Here is a 17,612-nt window from a genome sequence, read left to right as displayed (position 1 = left end):
TTGAAGAATTTGAAACACAAAAACTTCTTAGCAGTTAAAGATAATTGGACTGCAGGAAATGCTAGGATAAAATCCCCCCAAAAAGTAATCTAAGGAAACACTAAGAACTGGGTTACCTTTTGCAGTATCCTAATTCTGCAATCACTCAGATTTAATAACTTTTGCCATCTCTCCCACATCTTTTGTAGATATGCAACTATGCATTTTCCACCAAGAGCAGGAAAGGATGTCCAGGTCTAGATGTGCAAGATAGCTCTCAGTTAGAGTGCAATAAGCACCATGAGACACTAGAAAAGAATACATCCCCTCACCTGCCCGTGCTTCTAACAAGGTAGGTGAGATAAAAAGTACACTAGCATATGGGGGTAAAAACAAGATCATGAATCTGTCACCTGCTTGGAAGCCAGCAAAAATCTGAAGATTTTAAGCCAAGAAAGGGGGACTGAGGAGTTATGGAATAGACTTGACAGAATCATTTTAATTGGTATGCCTTAAAACCAACATTTCTGAAGTACAGGCAGAATAGCTGTCTAACATCATAGTTCAGCATTAAATCAAACTACTCACAAATCCCTAATGACACTTGTCATTTTTGTAGTGTGGCCAGTTAGTTATTTTCACAAAGAATGTCAATCTACACAGGAAACCCAATTTCCTTATTGGAGGAATCAATGATCAAAACTTTTTGGCTTATCTTAAATAGGAATTTTGATTATATTAAAGAAATGGTTTGACATATAAGGTTATCAAACCATCTTCCAGAAAATTATTTCGGGGGTTGGTTTTACTCTTTATTGAATCAAATAATATGTACAAACTGGCTGCTTTTCTCTACTCTACTACAAATATTGATGCCAAAATGATTTTTGCTGCATATATTTGTAGATCTGTAGACTATTGTTGTGCAGTTATATAGTTCCTAGCTAACCCCAGGATTTTTCCTACCCTGATAGACAGAAAGACAAAACACATACCAAAAGGCTCCTATCCTATCTTGCTGCTTCTGGGAACTAAGGTTAAACAGCTTCTCAAGACACTTTCTCATAAAGAAAGTACAGCCATTATAGCAAGTAGCAAAAAGGGGAGTTCCAGAAGAGGATGAAGCAAGGGAGTAATGGCTTATTACTTCTGCTTCTAATTGGAAATTCTTGTAAATTATGCTAATTTGCTAAACTTATAAAACTGTATTTGCCCTATGTGGGGTGGGCATTTTTCCATATCTGCCTTTGGAGGTCTCCAATTGAAGACCAGCTTTTATATTGCTTTCTATACTAATATTGTCTTGAAAGTGTGTTGTTTTGTTTCTAGATCTTTTAGATATCAATATGGTTGTTCTTTTCATGAAGTCAAATTTAACCACAAATAATTTGTTAAATTTCTTTGTAAATTTCAAAAAACAAGGTTACCTTTTAAATCTGGAATGCATTCTTTTCAATAAATTTTGCAGTCTGCTTTTTTTGGTATAATTATTTATCATATACACCATATAGAACACGACAGCTATCAATCTTTCCCATAATACTTTAGCACATTTACCCAAAAGTCATGCCCAAAATAGTAAGGCTAATATTAGGATACAGGAAATTAATTTGCATAAAATCTAACAGTGCAAGAAACACACTGTATTATCCTAACTAACAGAGATCTTATTGATTTACTCTTTTGGTAATATATTTTTAAGATTTAAATTTTGACAGTCCTTTTTCTCATATATTTCTTATGAAGTAGTGAGTTTGCCAGGTACATTGCAGTGATGAATGATCTTACAAATATACTTCTACACTGAGCTGGTGATTCATACAAGTGAAATATTTTTTTCAGTAATCTCACAGAATTTCTTTTCCTGCTATAGGTTGTTATTTAAAACATTGTAGCTTCTAGTGATTTTTATTGCAATGCAGTACAGGCAGCTGTATGTGAGGACATTTAAGTAATGAACACCATGATCATCTTTCACTGAAAGAAAGGAGGCTATCAGGAAGCTGCCTCTGACCATCATTAGACTGAATTAAGTTTGCATTTAGTGTGAAGAAAGAAAATGTCCTTAATCCACTAATTCAGCATAAACATCTCTATTAACTAATCCTCTCAAACTGTAGCAAATGCCGTGTTACTTCATAACATCATGCATTTCATGCTCAGGATAATATTTCTGATTGGAGAAAGCTTTAGTGTCTCAGCTAACTTTAGTCAGCTAAAATTCAGTCATATAGGATGGGATTCCTTTGCCTAAAGATAAATATCTACTGCAAATTGAGATGTCCTACCATATCCTGTGTGGTCTTCCACTGTCATGTCAGGAGGATGGAATTCTTCTATCTGTTTTGTGTCTTATGTGTCCTATGTGGCTGTCTCAGATATTGTAGAACTTCTAAGGGGGAGTAAGTTTAGGCAAGTAAATTACAGACTTACAGTAACTGAGTAGCTTCATAGAATCCAAAAACTCAAGTAGACTCAATTCATTGTTCACAGGTAGGAGTCTTGCCCCATGTGAAATATCCTAACTAATCAAAGCTTTTGAAAAGGACTGAAATAATTGCCAGAACATGTCCAAGAGACCTCTTCACACAGTCAATATATAAACTTGACCAACTGAGTGAAGCCCTAATGACTGGAAATCCAGTGACTAAATGAGAATCAAAATGCTGAATGTGCATGTAGATATCTAAAATTAGGAGCAAGTTGTGTCCTACTGGTATTCTGAGCCAGCTACTTGGGATACCTGTATAATCAATGGAGACATTCTGGCATCTGGCGTTGCACCTCTCTTAGGGATTCACCTATTGCAGTGATTGTTTGGAAGTGCTTCTGCCTGCTGACTAGAATGTGGAAGAAGAAATCTAGCTAAGATTAATGAGCTGAGAGATTGAATCCCACTTCAAGTGCCTAAGGAAGTGTGGGCTTTTCAAAATCTAGGGTTTAATTATCTAAACACAGGGCTCAATTTTATTTCCTATGCCCTAGGACATACATGTAATGCACAAGACCTAACTGAATATTTTTGAATGGGCAGGTGGCAACCAAGATACCCCAGGTTATCCTAAATTTCTTTATATGCCAATATTAAGGCATCTGAACTGATTTCCTACAGTCAATTTAAAACCAGATGTCCTCATGAAACTAGAAAGTTATGGCATAGATATAACTAAATAGTCCTTACCTATTTTAATAAGTTTCAGGCTATGTCACACCAAAAAAATCCTTTAGCATTTAACTAGTTATTCTGATTGATACTCTTGGAGCCTACTTGATCGTCTTTCAGGTTTCAACTTATGAGTGTTTATTCTCATAATGTATTGGAATATTTATTGTCCTTTTAAAAAGTAGTCAATTTTTGTAGCATAGTTTGGGAAGGAATTATGTACAAAATACAATTGGCAGTCTAGGTAATTACTTTTTATGTTCTTTAAATAAACCAAAATTATTTTCATTTTTCAATTTGATTTAATCCTATTTATTAATTTGTAACAGAAAATTCTTTTGTGATTAGTTATAGCATTCCTCATTATCCTCATCATGCTCCTTCCCTTCCTCCCTCCTCATGTTCTCTCCCTTCTTCCCCCTTCCCTCCTTCCCTTCCTTCCTTCCTCCCTCCCTTCTTCAAAGAGCTGTCCTTAAAAGTTCTAGTGACGTAAGAACAGAGCTGTGACTCCTTTGCCACTTTTCCTTTCTATGTGAAATAAAAGCAAATGGTCTTTTTTCCTTTTTTCCTCTTTTTTTGTTAACTTAGAGAAAATAATCATTGCAGAAGGCCCTTCATCTAACATGGGGGCATGTATAATACCAAAAACAGCTAATAAAGGATGTCAAGGCAACAGGAATAAAAGAAATAGAAAAATCAATTGAGATTGCTTCTGCATCTTCACACAGAACCCACAGGACAGAACATTCTTTTAAAAAAAGCTTGGTGAAGTTAACTTTCAGATTTACTTAAAAAGCCTTAAGAATCCTTTCTATAAAAGTTTTAATGTTATTCTTTTTATAGCAGGAAACTAATTATTATTTAATATAATTATATTATAATATAATTATATTATATTATATTATATTATATTATATTATATTATATTAATTTTATTATCATATTATATTCTGCACTATGCATTCATTTCACTATACAAATTCTTGTATATCTATATTCTGGTCACACATACACACATGCAAATCAACAGTGAACATGTAAATGCTTCCATTATCACTTTTTTTCTGTACTCTACTCTGTAAACAGTTCAAAAATAGAAACTTACTACATGCTTTATTCTCACAATGGTTCATTCTAAACACCCTTTTGAAATGTTTTGAAGTGTATAGAACCTGAAACTAACTAACTATCTATCTATCTATCTATCTATCTATCTATCTATCTATCTATCTAATCTATCTAGATATACATCCAAGATAAGTGGGAATATTCTATTACTGCTTTGTTCTTTGAATATGATGTTCTTATTTACTTCTACATATTTCCTTCTCTCTTAATCATAAATTGCTGATGTCCACTGAAGTGCCAGAAGAACAGCTGACATGAAGATTGAATACAGAAATAGATTTCCAAATTATACTGTTTCAAGATTCAGGATATGGTATTGCATAATAGCAGCCCACAAGTGGTCATTCTTAAGACAATTCAGTCTTTTTAATTAGTCACTCATTTCAGGGTAATGCAGTGATAAGAAGTTTTTTCAGTTTACTATTGACATTGTGATCACTTTTAAAGAATTTGGAAATACAAGCTCACTTTTTAAATTTTGGCATGGGGATATAGCATAGCTAGTGATGTCTCTAAGACTAATAGCATAATGTAGCAATTATTGAAATTTCTTAAGGCTTTGGAATAGTCCAGCTGTGTTCTGTATTTTTATTTTTGCTCTCTCATCAAACCATCAAAACAAGATTATTTGTAGTTTCTATGTTACAGAGTAGTCATTTGCTAGAACAGATAATGGCTCATATCATTTTTAGATAATTTTTCTGGTGAAAGTGCTATAGCAGAAGCACTATGGCAAAAATTTGCATAGGCTTTTCTGTCCTCCTAGAACAGGAAAAAATACTTCCTATGCATGAAATTTCAGAAGGGCCAACTTACAAAATTTACTAATAACGAAATATACAAGTTCTCTTTTCCAGTCATCAGGCCAAAGAACAGAACTGTGCAGCACAGTGAGGCATAAACACTTTGAATAAGCTCTCTTTTGGCTGTTTTTCAAACTGATAATTGCCTAAAAACTGGAAACATGTTCTACATTTGACTCATTCATCACACAAGAATGAATTCTTGTAAAATTGTACCGAATAGACAAGAATACCACAGCTCACCGTCAGAAGCCTGCTACGAATGAGTAATGGGCTTTTTAAGCAATCTCAAACACTCGCTCATAACAATTCCTTACAGAATTCACTCTGGTTTTAGACATTTCTGTAGGAGGCCATATTGAGAAAAAATAATATTTTTATAATTTGTATCAAAACAGCTACTACAAAGCATTTGTTTTTGAAATTCATTTTCTACATAAAGATGAACACTTCCTAGGCCTTTAAGCATTTTCTGGGAGGCTCAGGAAAATACTGACCTCACACAGAGGCTAACTCTAATTGATTATTTCTTGCAAGTAGAAGACACATAATTTTCTAAATTCTGAATACCTTTTATCAACCAGAAGGAGTCAAAAGCTCTGTAAATATATAATTCCTTCATATATTAGCAGTGGGCAGCACTCTTTTTTTCAAAAAGGCAGTTATAGAAATCCAAAGTCAATGATTACATCTTAGTTATTTGCATGGAACATCTATATTACCATTAAGATTTTGGGAATTCATAGTTCTCTTCTCTCTTGTCTTTTTTTTTTTGTGTTTGTGCAGAGAAAAGTTTATCCATGGGGTTCAGACTTTTATTCAATAAAGATTTTGTCTGTGCTAGTTTCCACTTTTGTAGACAATGACAGAGTAAGAAATCACATGTTGCAATGCACAAATGATGAGGTGGAGTTTTGCCACAAGCTGATAAGAAGTCATGAAATATAAATTAACAAATTCAGATGATCACAGCCAAACAAGTCTACCTCTAAGCTTGAGCATACACAAGTTTCTCATGCAAACAAATCCTCACTTTGTGAAGAAAGCAAGTATTGTAAGGTGCTTCTGTCAAGATAGGTCAATCAAGGCACAATTAGCTCTAATTAGCAATCCAACAGGCTATTAAAATTGTTTACCTTCTGTTGAGATAAGCACAAAAAAGGTACATAATTTTTCCCACTTGTGAAAACATCAAAAGAAAAGTATTTCTGATCTGAACCATGAAACCAATTATAAATGAGGACAAGCACAGCACTGACATCAACAGAATTTGGGAAACCATTTGTATTGCTAATTGCAGCATTTGAGCTAGCTGAGGCAGTATATAATGTTCTTCTTATGAGGCTCAAAATAAAGGGTCCCTAATAATTGGGACTTTAAAATAAAAAATCTCACGAGGACAGAGAAATTAAAAGACAACTGTCTACAGTTATTTCAATTCTTATCTCAATGTCTGAGTAAAAAGGTAGAATGATAATAATTTTTTGCTCCAATTCAAGTACATAAATTAATAGTAGCCTTGTTTTCAAAAGAATAGATCAATGGCTAGATCTTGTTCATTTTTTTAAAAGATAACATACAATAGAAAATTCAAATAGGAAATGAAAGGCCGAGAGAAATCCATAGCTTTCTCATCTCAGTTTTTTGAAATTATATTGTCTATACAGAGGAAATCAAGTTTCATGAAAAGCAATGTACATGGATTTTACAAGTTAAAAGCCTACATACTACTTTGCATTAGAATTGAATTTAGGGAGAAAAAAAGTTTTAGCTTCTTTAGTAAATGAGGAAGAAAGTGTTGCACTAAATCCTGTTTTAGGAATCATATAGATAATATCCTGCTCTGATAGACCTTTTTCAGCTAAGGACCAACAACAATGTAGTTTGGAACAAGGTTTTTGTTCCAAAAATGAAGCAGCATGCCATATCCTTTTTTTTCCCCTGGTTTATCTGATCTGCTAAATATGCTTAGGCACTACTGGCAAGAAAATTATTTAAGCAGTGATTTTAAACATATCCATGAAACCACTTAAACTATAACTTAAACAGTATACCACACAAATAGCACTCCTCTGGATGCATTTAATGTACTTGAATATGTCCAGAGCAGGACAAGAAAGCTGGTGAAAGGGCAGGAAGACAGGTCCAGTGCGGAGCATCTGTGAACTCTGGCTTTGTCTAGTTTGGAGATAAGGACACTGAGTGGAGGAAGTGGAATTGCAGGTGTTAATCTCTTCTCTGTGGAATCCAGTGATAAGAAATCTAGGAACGGCTCAAAGCTGCATCAGGGGATGTTCAGACTGGATATTAAAAGCATTCTTTTACCAAGAGGATGGTCAAACTCTGCAACAGGCTGCCTAAAGGGGTGGTAGATGCCCCAAACCTGTCATTGTTTGAGAGGTATTTGGACAATGCCCTTAATAATATGCTCTAAATTCTGGTTACCTCTGAAGTGTTCAGTAGCTGGACAAGATGACAATTGTAGGTTCCTTTCAACTGAAATACTTCTATTCTATTCTATTCTATTGAAATCCATTTGATTTCAATGTTTTTTCAGGTAAGTGTAGAATCACCTACTCCATATTGCTGATAATACATTAGATTCATCATAAAGTTTATTATTGTTTAAAATTATTTTAATTCAAATAAATGCAATGAAAACTGTTAGCAGCCCATTAGAGCTGCAATGGGAAACTGTAATTTTAATGAAGTTCAAATTTTGGCTTTCAATATTCAAATAATACAAAGGCATATCTTTCATTACACATTGCTCTTGAAGAATGAAAACTGTGAACTTCAAAACTTTTTATGATAACTCTAATTATCATAAAAAAGTTATTTATTTGAATTTTAAATTATTCTTCTTATTATTTGAGAAATAAATACACCTAAAAATTAGCCAATATTTAGATTATCCCACTACACATGTAGAAAACATTATTGAAGCCACTACATTTTATCCTTTACAAAATAATATCTTGGCTAGTTGGCACTTGCTAACAGAATTGTTAGGCTTCATCTAACATGATGTATAGCTGATTATTTCTTTTTAATTAAAATAATACAATCCAAAGGATTCTAATCCCTCATACCCCTGACATAAATGAGATTATCCATACCTTTGCCACATACTGGATTAACCTGCCTCTCTAAATGTATGCCCATCAGAACAGAGCAATCACATTAATGCATTTCATCCAGCCTCTCTAAAGATGAACAGGAAAGATGGGGCTTATAATGAGACCATGAGATTTACAGATATGAGCTATAGCAGGCCAAGGAGGTGGTAAAAACAACAGCAGAAAAGAAATCCTGAGTCCAGTATTTCTAAATCAAGTAGCCTGACAGCTGATTACATGGAGGAAACTGTGGATCAGGAATTTGTGGTTATCATAACTCAGGCAATATGGTACAAGGAAAGAAAACAGCCTAGACAGAACAGTTTAGGCTTTTGAAGATGAATTTCTAATCCATTAATTCTGCATAGAAGCTCATGGGAAGTTAATGAAACTCAAAGGCTCCACTGCTGGCATAAAAGTGCAAATCCTGCTGTTTAGACTGCTGACTGAAGTGGAATGCAATGCTGTTATTTCCATCTATATGTAGGTTTTGTGTTGGGGAAAATTAAAAAGCTCAGAGTAGATCTGACCCCCAAAAATTTTGTTTTCAAAGTTATCATCAAAACAGTATGTTTAGCTTTCTTTCCTCTGAAGTCAGATTTTTAAGGTATGAACAGTAAGAACATTAAATAAATTTCTCCTTCTCTCAGGAAAAAATAATGGTTCTGGAAGGAATTTACTCTATGTTTTATTTAATACGTGATCTGGAACTGTTTCTGTAAAATGCAATGTGTTTCATATAACCCGATTGAATTGCACAGAATCTCTTCCTGCCTTGTATCAAAGCCCTATATTTAAAGATGCTGTAAAAAGAACTTGCTGAACATGGTCAACATTTCTGTAATACAAGTAGGAAAGTTATCATTATTCTCCTTCTGTGATTCAGACAGAAATAAAGAAAACATGGCTATTTAAATCTATGGCTATTGTCATGGTCAAATGATGGTCAAGCTTCATAAGTATAGAATCTTTCCTTAATTCTGAGTTATGCAAGTTAAAATTGGTCTAAATAAAATCTGTATAATTAACACAAATACAGTAATAAAGGGAATTTTTTTTTTGAGCTAAATGAAAGATTTGGTCCTCTTTGCAGAAATAAGGACAAGGAAAGAAAAAGAAAAAGCTCCAGAATTCCCACCCTATTTCTTTTCAAAAGTATTTTTTTTTTCATTTGCCCACCTTCTCCTTACTTCAGTAGAGGCTGTCATGCTGAGACTGTTGCTTTGGGTACTAATGTACTTTGGAATAGGCTCTTTTAGTATAGTCAATAAATAATTCAAATCTTGTAATCCAATTAGAAAGTATTAATATATACATATATATTAACATTTATATGTCATGTAATTATAACATAATTAGAACTATTGCCTGTTCTCTGTAGTCTAATACTGAATGTCAAATATAAATCTTAGCTTCATACCACAGAATGAGCTGTTGAGGTAACCTTGATTTATGACTTTCAAAAACAACTATCAAAATATAATTTTAAAATATAATAAAAAATCAATTCAATCTGAAATTAGCAGATTTGGGAGCTTCTGCTGAACTTTTTTATAATTAGGTTGAGAAACTTGTTAATCTAATGAGAAATTCCTACTTATTGTAGGAGTAAGGAAATGAGGCTTGCTGGGTGGAAAAGACAAAACCTAGGGCAGTTGCAAGTTTTCCATCAAAACTGTCTTGAGAGTAAAGAGCAGGGACAATCTATGTAAGTCATCATGATAATAAAAAATCTTTCTTAGAAATAGCATTTATTTTGTCATTTAGATACAGAAAGTTGTTTTTCGCATCTTTTTTAAAAGAAGATTTTCCTATCACATGGGATGACTGAGGTGTTAAATCACAAAAAAAGGACAAAATATTGAAACACTGAAAGACTTTGGAACTCCAGAATTACTACTGAGAGTAGTTACTGCATAATTAATCTGAAAATGAGGTATTGCAGCTAGCATCATTATTTTTCTTTTTATTGTCAGTTTATCAAGATTTATCTAAAATATTAATTGCATGTACTGTATAATTCCACTACAGAAAATACATGGAAATATTGCAATATAAAAGTATCCAGTAAAGTTCATTAATGTTATCTTTACAGTGAAAAAATTATTACTACTCAATGTTTCCAAATATTTATTTCATTTGGATTTATTTTCTTTTCTTATTTTTTACAATGATATCCCATTTCTTCTACTACAGTAAAACCAGTATTCATTAATTCTTCCAAATAGGACATACTGTTTTTATGGAATACTACCATTATTTACTTCTCCTGAGTTAAAAAAAAGTAAGCTTCCTTCCACCCACGAGATTCCTTCACTCTTCAGCTGAAGAATGCTGATGCATTTATAATCCTTAATTGCACTTTTATAATAGGTAAATCCATGGATTATAGCCACAGGTAAGAAAATCTGTTTCTCCTGGTAAAATAATTTGATCTGAACACTTAATGTAATGCAGCTTTCAATTCCCAGAGCAGGAAAATTCCAGTGACGTTACTAAGAAAATGCAAAAATTATGAATTTTTTTAACAATTCATTTTTATCAGCTAATGTTACTCCAAGGAGAAGGCAAACCAAGAAATGCCCTATTTGTCCTTGATTCTATAAACACTCTTGTAATCTATATTCTTTGGCCAGATTTAGCAAAATATTGTGAGGGACACTGAGAAGAAGAGGACAAACTTCAAAGACCAGTTATTCAATGTCTAGTTTAGCTGCATAAAATTAGACTGCAGCCAAGGAGAAGGTAGATTTGTACTGCTACCCACACTATCAATGAAGGATTCTCTCTCTGTTGAAGAGGGAAACAAGATCATCACTGCAACATCTTCCCACATCTTGTTTGAGCATTCAGGTTTTTTCACCTATCAGTGACTCATCATACCTATCAGTGACTCATTAATGAACAATTAGCTCCAGAGTTTGTTATCCAGATTTAGCATAAATATATATTTTGGGGGGCTTGGGAAGAGAGGAGGGAGGGTTTCAAATTTTGAATGCTACTGTTTAGTTCTGTTGTCACATGGGTACATGATTTAGTGGTAAACATGGCAGTGAGATGCTTTGTGTACTAAGGTTTTTTCCCAACTTTAACAATTCTATGATTTTATCTTTCTGCTCTCAAGTGTTTGCTATACTAGTATTTTTCAAACATTGAACCAGGAAGGGTAAGAACTCTTATGGCAGAACATCCTTTTGGATTATGCTTCATGTAGACACAAAAGATCCCATCAAATTTCATTCTATTAATCTGCTTATCCAAAATGAGTAAAATTTCTTAAACTGTCATCCTAATATTGTGCATAATAAATATTGCTTCAAAATGCATTGAGTGTTTGAGGAAATAAATAATTTATTTGAACATCAGCTATGCACTTAAAAGTAGTTACAGTAATCTCCTTAGTCAAATGGTTGTCAAAAATAGGAAATTGTTCCATTTCACAAGATTGATGGAAAATTGAACTATAAAAGTCTGTCTACTGCAATATATTATTTTTGCATTGAAACTAATCTTAAATTACTGAATAATCTCTGGAAACAAAAGACTATTAATCATTTTAATGACAATTAATAAAATAGAGTTCGCAGAAGAATATTTTTAAGTGTTCCATTCAAGTCTAAATAATCTTTCCTGAAGAAGATATTCAGCTTACAAAAAGGCATGGGTTATACTGTCACTAACTAGAGTATCCAATAATCAAATTTTGTCATTAAAATATCACTATCACTATTCAATAGACATTAAATATACATTGAGACACATTTAGCTTTTTTTTTATTTCTTTGCAGTTCTCACACCTCAAGAATTGTGGTGGATTACTTATTTTTCCTTAGTTGCTAGCATCCAGTATTGTTTTCTTGCTACAGGAGTTTATTCTTAAGCATCAGTTTCTTTACAAACTACTTATTTTCAGGCTATTTCCCCTGCCTTCTCCAAAATGTCAGGTTTTGTAATTGAATGAACTTAAAAGTTTTGACTTTTGCACAGAACGACAAGTCTTCAGTGTCCTTTGAATGTAATTACTGGATGGGTAGGTAGCATAAGATAATACATCACTTTTACTACCATGAATTGTAGATGATAAAAGAATTCCTCCTCAGAGAATTTCTTTCTAAATTACTTTCAGTTCATTCATTACATAGGATCTTTGTTCAGGAGATGTGTATGACACTGATTAAAAAATCCCCTCCCAATTCCTTCTTATTTAATTTCAATAACATTAGATTCAGAAAGGGGCAATAATTAGTTCAGCTCAACCTGAACAGATTTCAAATCTTAATTATAGACCATGCACACCCATGTCTCTCAAACAAGGAAGGAATATGACTATTTTGAAAACCCATTGCCAATCTATTTTTTTCCTATTTACTGACATAGAAGATACTGTGACCACCTTTCTGAATATTTAAGTTAGGATTTATCCAATGTTTATAATGTAAAGCATGCATGCCATCTGGATGTTTTCATGTCATCCTTGAAGCTGAATCAATATCATTTGCTTAGAACAGTTGCCTCAGCATACAGATCACTTGAAATGTGAATGGTAGAAGTGTAGGAAATGACAGCTTTGCACCATGTAGCTCAGCTGCTCCAGACTTCAAGCACATCCTGATTTTTTTGTTCAGATTTTTTTTCTTTTAAGTAGAAATAAAATGTTTTCTGAATCTAGTGGGAATATTCTAACACAGGTACTGTGTGGAAAGAAAAGACAAAAAAGGTTACATGCCCCGCTAGTTTGGGGTGGGGGTAGGCAAAACTCCTGATTGTTGTAATGCAAGTTTGCCTAAGTGAGAAACTCTGAATTTAGCATTAATAATTTCCTTGTTTCCCCATTACAGTTTTTTGTAAAATAACTTAAATGCAGAGCATTCCTCTTAGCTTTTCCGGTAGAATCCACAAATCAGTGCAGTATTCAAGAACTTAAGGTATTTTACTAGACATACCACTTAGTAGCAAGTGCAATTCTTTGAAAATAATAATTTAATCTCAATTCTAACTAATAGGCCCATAAACTAATCAGCTGGTCTGCATCTGTGAATATCATATTACTGGTTTGCCTTTGAGAAGAGTAGAGGATATTTGAAAAATCAATCATCTGGAGTACCGTATTTGTCCATTAATAAGAGTATCATATTTTGATGAGGTTACAGACTTTTTGTACTGACTGAAATTGATGATAAGTGAAGCCATTCAAAGGAGATCATTCTTGAGTTTCATTTAGGGAAGTGGTACTCAACTTTTAACAGCTGAGGAGCATGCAGCTGCTTAGGAAGGTTTCTCCATGATTTTTCACACTTTTAATTTCCTATGCCAAATTAATTCCTGGGGGTTTTTGTTTCTTCTTCACCCATTAAAAGATAATATTTTTCTCAGCAGATACAACTCTTTCTGATGTTTAACACCAGAGGTACTGCATGGACTACAAATGATTTTTCTAGAGATCTTATGTATCACTAAGAGAGTTGCAACAACCCAAGTCTTCTTTTCATTTTACCTTTTTTTTTTTATTCTTATCTAGACCTAAAACTCTGTTATAAAAAAAACTTTATAACTCTGTTATAAACAAAACTTTTTCCTGAAATATCTTGTATTTATGAAGCAGAGAGCTGAGACCATGCCTAGAGTACTGTATCCAAGTCTGAGCTCCTCAGATCAAAGCAGACACAGACATACCCGAAAGAGTCCAACAAAGGGTTACAAAGATTATGAAGAAAGTGAAGAAAGGCTGAAAGAGCTGAGACTCTTCAGCCTAGAAAAGGAAAGGTTCAGGGAGATTTTATCAATGAATGTATATAAATTCCTAAAGGGAGGTTGCAAAGAAGATCAGGGAATCCTAGATTAGTTTTGGTTGGAAGGAATTTTGAAGGTCATCTAGTTCAAATACACTGTAACGAGCAGGGACATCTTCAACTAGATCAGGTAGTTCAGAGCCCCACCCAACCTGATGTTTAATGTTTCCAGGGACAGGACATCTACTGGCTCTCTTGTCAGACTGTTTCATTGACTCACCATGCTCATTGTAAAGACATTCATCCCCGTGTCTATTCCTATTTAGTTTAAAACCATTATCCTTTGTCTTACTGCTACAGGTGCCATTAAAAATCTGTCCCACTCTTTCCACTTGAAGCCCCCTTCAAGCATTGAAAGGCCACAGCAAGGTCATCGCAGAGCCTTCTCTTCTCCTGGATCCAGGATACAGTTAACAACCCCAACTCCGTCTTTCTTCACAGGAGACATTTATCATCTCTCTGATAATTTTTGTGCCTCTCCCCTGGCCCTGCTCCAATAGGTTCATGTCTTTCTTGTACTGAGGGCTCCAGAGCTGGATGCAGTACTCCAGGTGGGGTCTCAGGGAGAGACATAGAGGGGCAAAATGACCTCCCCTGACATCTTGGCCAGGCTTTGCTGCAGTCCACAATATGGTTGGCTTTTTGAGGTGAAAGCACACATTACTGGCTCATGTCCAGCTTTTCACCCACAAGTAGCCTCAAGTCATTCTCCACAGGACTGCTCTGAATCCCTTCCTCCCCTGCACTCTATTGATATCAGGGATTGCCCAGACCCAGGTGCAGGACCTTGCACTTGGTGTTGTTGGGCGTCATGGGGTTCACATAAGCCAACTTCACAAGCTTATCCAGATCCCCCTGGATGGCATTCTTCCCCTCAGGCGTGTCAATGACACAAATCAACTTGATGTCATCTGCAAACTTGCTGAGGATCCATAGATCTCAGTGTCTATCCCATCCATACTGTTGATAAAAGTATTAAACTGTACTGATCCCAAAGATGGAGCCAGTGTCTGATGGCTAATGACAGGATCACCGGTAACGGGAATAAACTGAAACAGAAGAGGTTCCCTCTGAACATCAGGAAACACTCTTTTACTTTGAGGGTGACTGAACACTAACGAGTGCAGGTTGTCAGAGAGATTGTGGAGTCTCCATTCTTGGAGATATCCAAAAGCATTATAGACATGGTCCTGGGCAACTGGTTGTAAGTGGCTCTGCTTCAGGGGGTTGGAAATTATTATTTCCAGAGGTCCTTTCCAACGTCAATCACTCTATGATTCTGTGATTCTGGAACTCATGATAGTCCATTCTTCCCTCTGAAATGCTGTTAATTGTTAATGTTCATGTGTAACATTCCTATTGGCCTTGGGTCCTTTTGAAAACTCTTCCATTCATTTTCAGACCTGGCAGAAACTCATTCTTCCAACCCAATTATTATTTGTCAAAGCTATAGCTGTCCTTAAATTTTCAGAGCACAAATTTTGCCTTTCAATGATGCTCAGTGCTTTATTCAATCCATTTTGAGGATAGTACTGCTTCTGCACTTTCATTCCCGGCTCTTTCAACAAGACAAAGAGCAGTGTTGTCTTTCTCAATACTGCTTCTGGAATTCTCCTAAAGGCTAGTTGCTTCAGGCATCATCCCCATGCAGACCTCATGTTGCCTGTACAAGAAGACTTCTCAAGTGTATTCAAGGTCCCACTGAGCCAGCAGGCCTGTACTGTAAGTGGAAGTTTTCACAGAAACAGTTATGTAGGATGATTTGTATTTGAAATAATGGTCTAGAGAGGTGCTTTTGTTTGACAGCTGGACCATAAAACTTTATATTGGAAGTCTGACAACAGAGAATTTAAATAAGGTCCTTGTATATCTATTACCTCAATAACCTTCTTCCTTTCTGTTCCATAGATGATCGGGTACTCAGCAAGATTCTACAGAAATTGACACATGACTGTCTCATAAATTCTCTCTAAGGCAGCCATGTGTACATACTCTGTTCCAAAAAGTTTCTAACAAATCTTCTGCACAGTAACAATTGTTGCTGGAGCTGTCATGGACTGCCATAGACTTTGAGCACAGACTGCATCCCTTTTTTTTCTCATTTCCTGCTTCACAGAAGGAATGAGCGGGAGGTCAAGAAGAACATGGATGGAGACAGAACTGTAGCTATTAGCAGCCAGCTCTGTGTTAAAATTGCAGGTTGAGGTATTTACAATGTACTGTCAGTTTTTCCAAGCACTGTTTTTAAGTGTGAATGTGAATATATAGGAAAGAAGTGCTGTCAAATATGTTAAGGTTTCTATGTTACTATTGCCAGTTATATTCTACATAAAGAATTACATATAGTGTTCGCACACATACAATATTATATAAATATGTAACATATTTTTGTATTTTATAAACACAGGAGAAAAAACATAAAAGCTGTGGCTTGTTGTTTAAGAATAAAATAGGTTTAAATGGTCTGAAGGTTGAAGGGGAAGGTCCCTCTATCTCTAATATTTTGGAATCCACTATTACTTACTGTTATTATTTCATTATCTGCTGAAGAGTTTAAAACTATGTATTCTGATCCCCTTTCTCTTATCAAAAGAATTAATTTTTCTGAGATGTAAAAGAAAACAGCTGTTTACAAGTTCCATCATTTGATAGAGAAAAATATTTGAAAACTATTATTTTAATTTTCTCTTGAATAGTAGACAAGGAAATTTCTTAATCTCCTCTGGGGACCTTCTGGTTACTCTGAGATCTCAATTTTAATACTCTTCCTTTCTTCCTTTTTTTCTACTTTCTTTCTTTATCTTTTTCTGTAGTTCTGTGCCTGGAATAACCCACAGTGATATAACAGCTCAGAAGAATGATTCTTAGAGGACAAGGAGTATCCACATTGCATATTGTGGAACACAGCATGAAAGTATGTAGGAATGTTTAAGGGTGTATAGTCTACCCAAGGAGTGGAGGGGACTGCAGAGGGTACAGGAAACTAAAGTTCGTGTAATGACATTAATAACTACCCTTTTGCTGCAGCAAAGAATAGTTGAACCAAACTATTCTTGAAACCATATGTCGTGGTTTAGGGCAAATTTGGAGGAGAATTTTCAAATTAGGGCTCCTCCAGTAAGCAAACCCACACAGCCCCTCCCCTCAACCGGTTCGGGAAGGATTTCTCGGAGAGGAGTGGAAAGAACCTGTTTATTTAACAAGCACAGCACCCCCCAGCACACAAAATGAACGATACCGGATGACACCGCTCTGAAAAAGATGACAAATTCAGAAAGTCTCTCTTGGGGGGTGGTCACTCTGTTCTCAGTCCCTCCGGCGCTGGGGCAGCTGCTGCAGGCCGCAAGGTGCAGACTCTCGGTGTTTCCCTTGTCCCAGTCCGGAGCAGGTTCGAAATGATCAGACAAAGGAAAGGAGAAACAGTCCAGGAAGAAATTGGACAGTTTAGCTAAACTAGCTAATAAGCAAAAGCAAGCAGAAGCAAAGCAAGCAAGAGCGAGAGAAAGCAAAGCGAAAAGCAAAAGCAGAAAAAGCAAAAGCTGCAATCTCTGTGTCCCGCCAGGCTGATAAGAAAACCCAAACAAAACTTTCCCTCTTCAGAGCCGGTCTTAAAGGTACAGAACATAATATC

At 35.0% G+C, this 17,612-nt stretch overlaps 1 protein-coding gene across 14 annotated transcripts in view; it reads right to left on the bottom strand.

Annotated features, from left to right (window-relative positions):
- The window catches only part of LOC139591842 (collagen, type I, alpha 1b-like), a 68,217-nt gene that overhangs the window by 15,605 nt on the left and 35,000 nt on the right, over positions 1-17,612 (bottom strand). The window lies entirely within an intron of this gene.

This window comes from Agelaius tricolor, unplaced genomic scaffold, assembly GCF_023055355.1.
Source record: "Agelaius tricolor isolate 1412-34295 unplaced genomic scaffold, bAgeTri1.0.p SCAF_7, whole genome shotgun sequence".
Taxonomy (NCBI): Eukaryota; Metazoa; Chordata; class Aves; order Passeriformes; family Icteridae; genus Agelaius; species Agelaius tricolor.
This window is presented reverse-complemented; position numbering and strand designations above follow the sequence as displayed.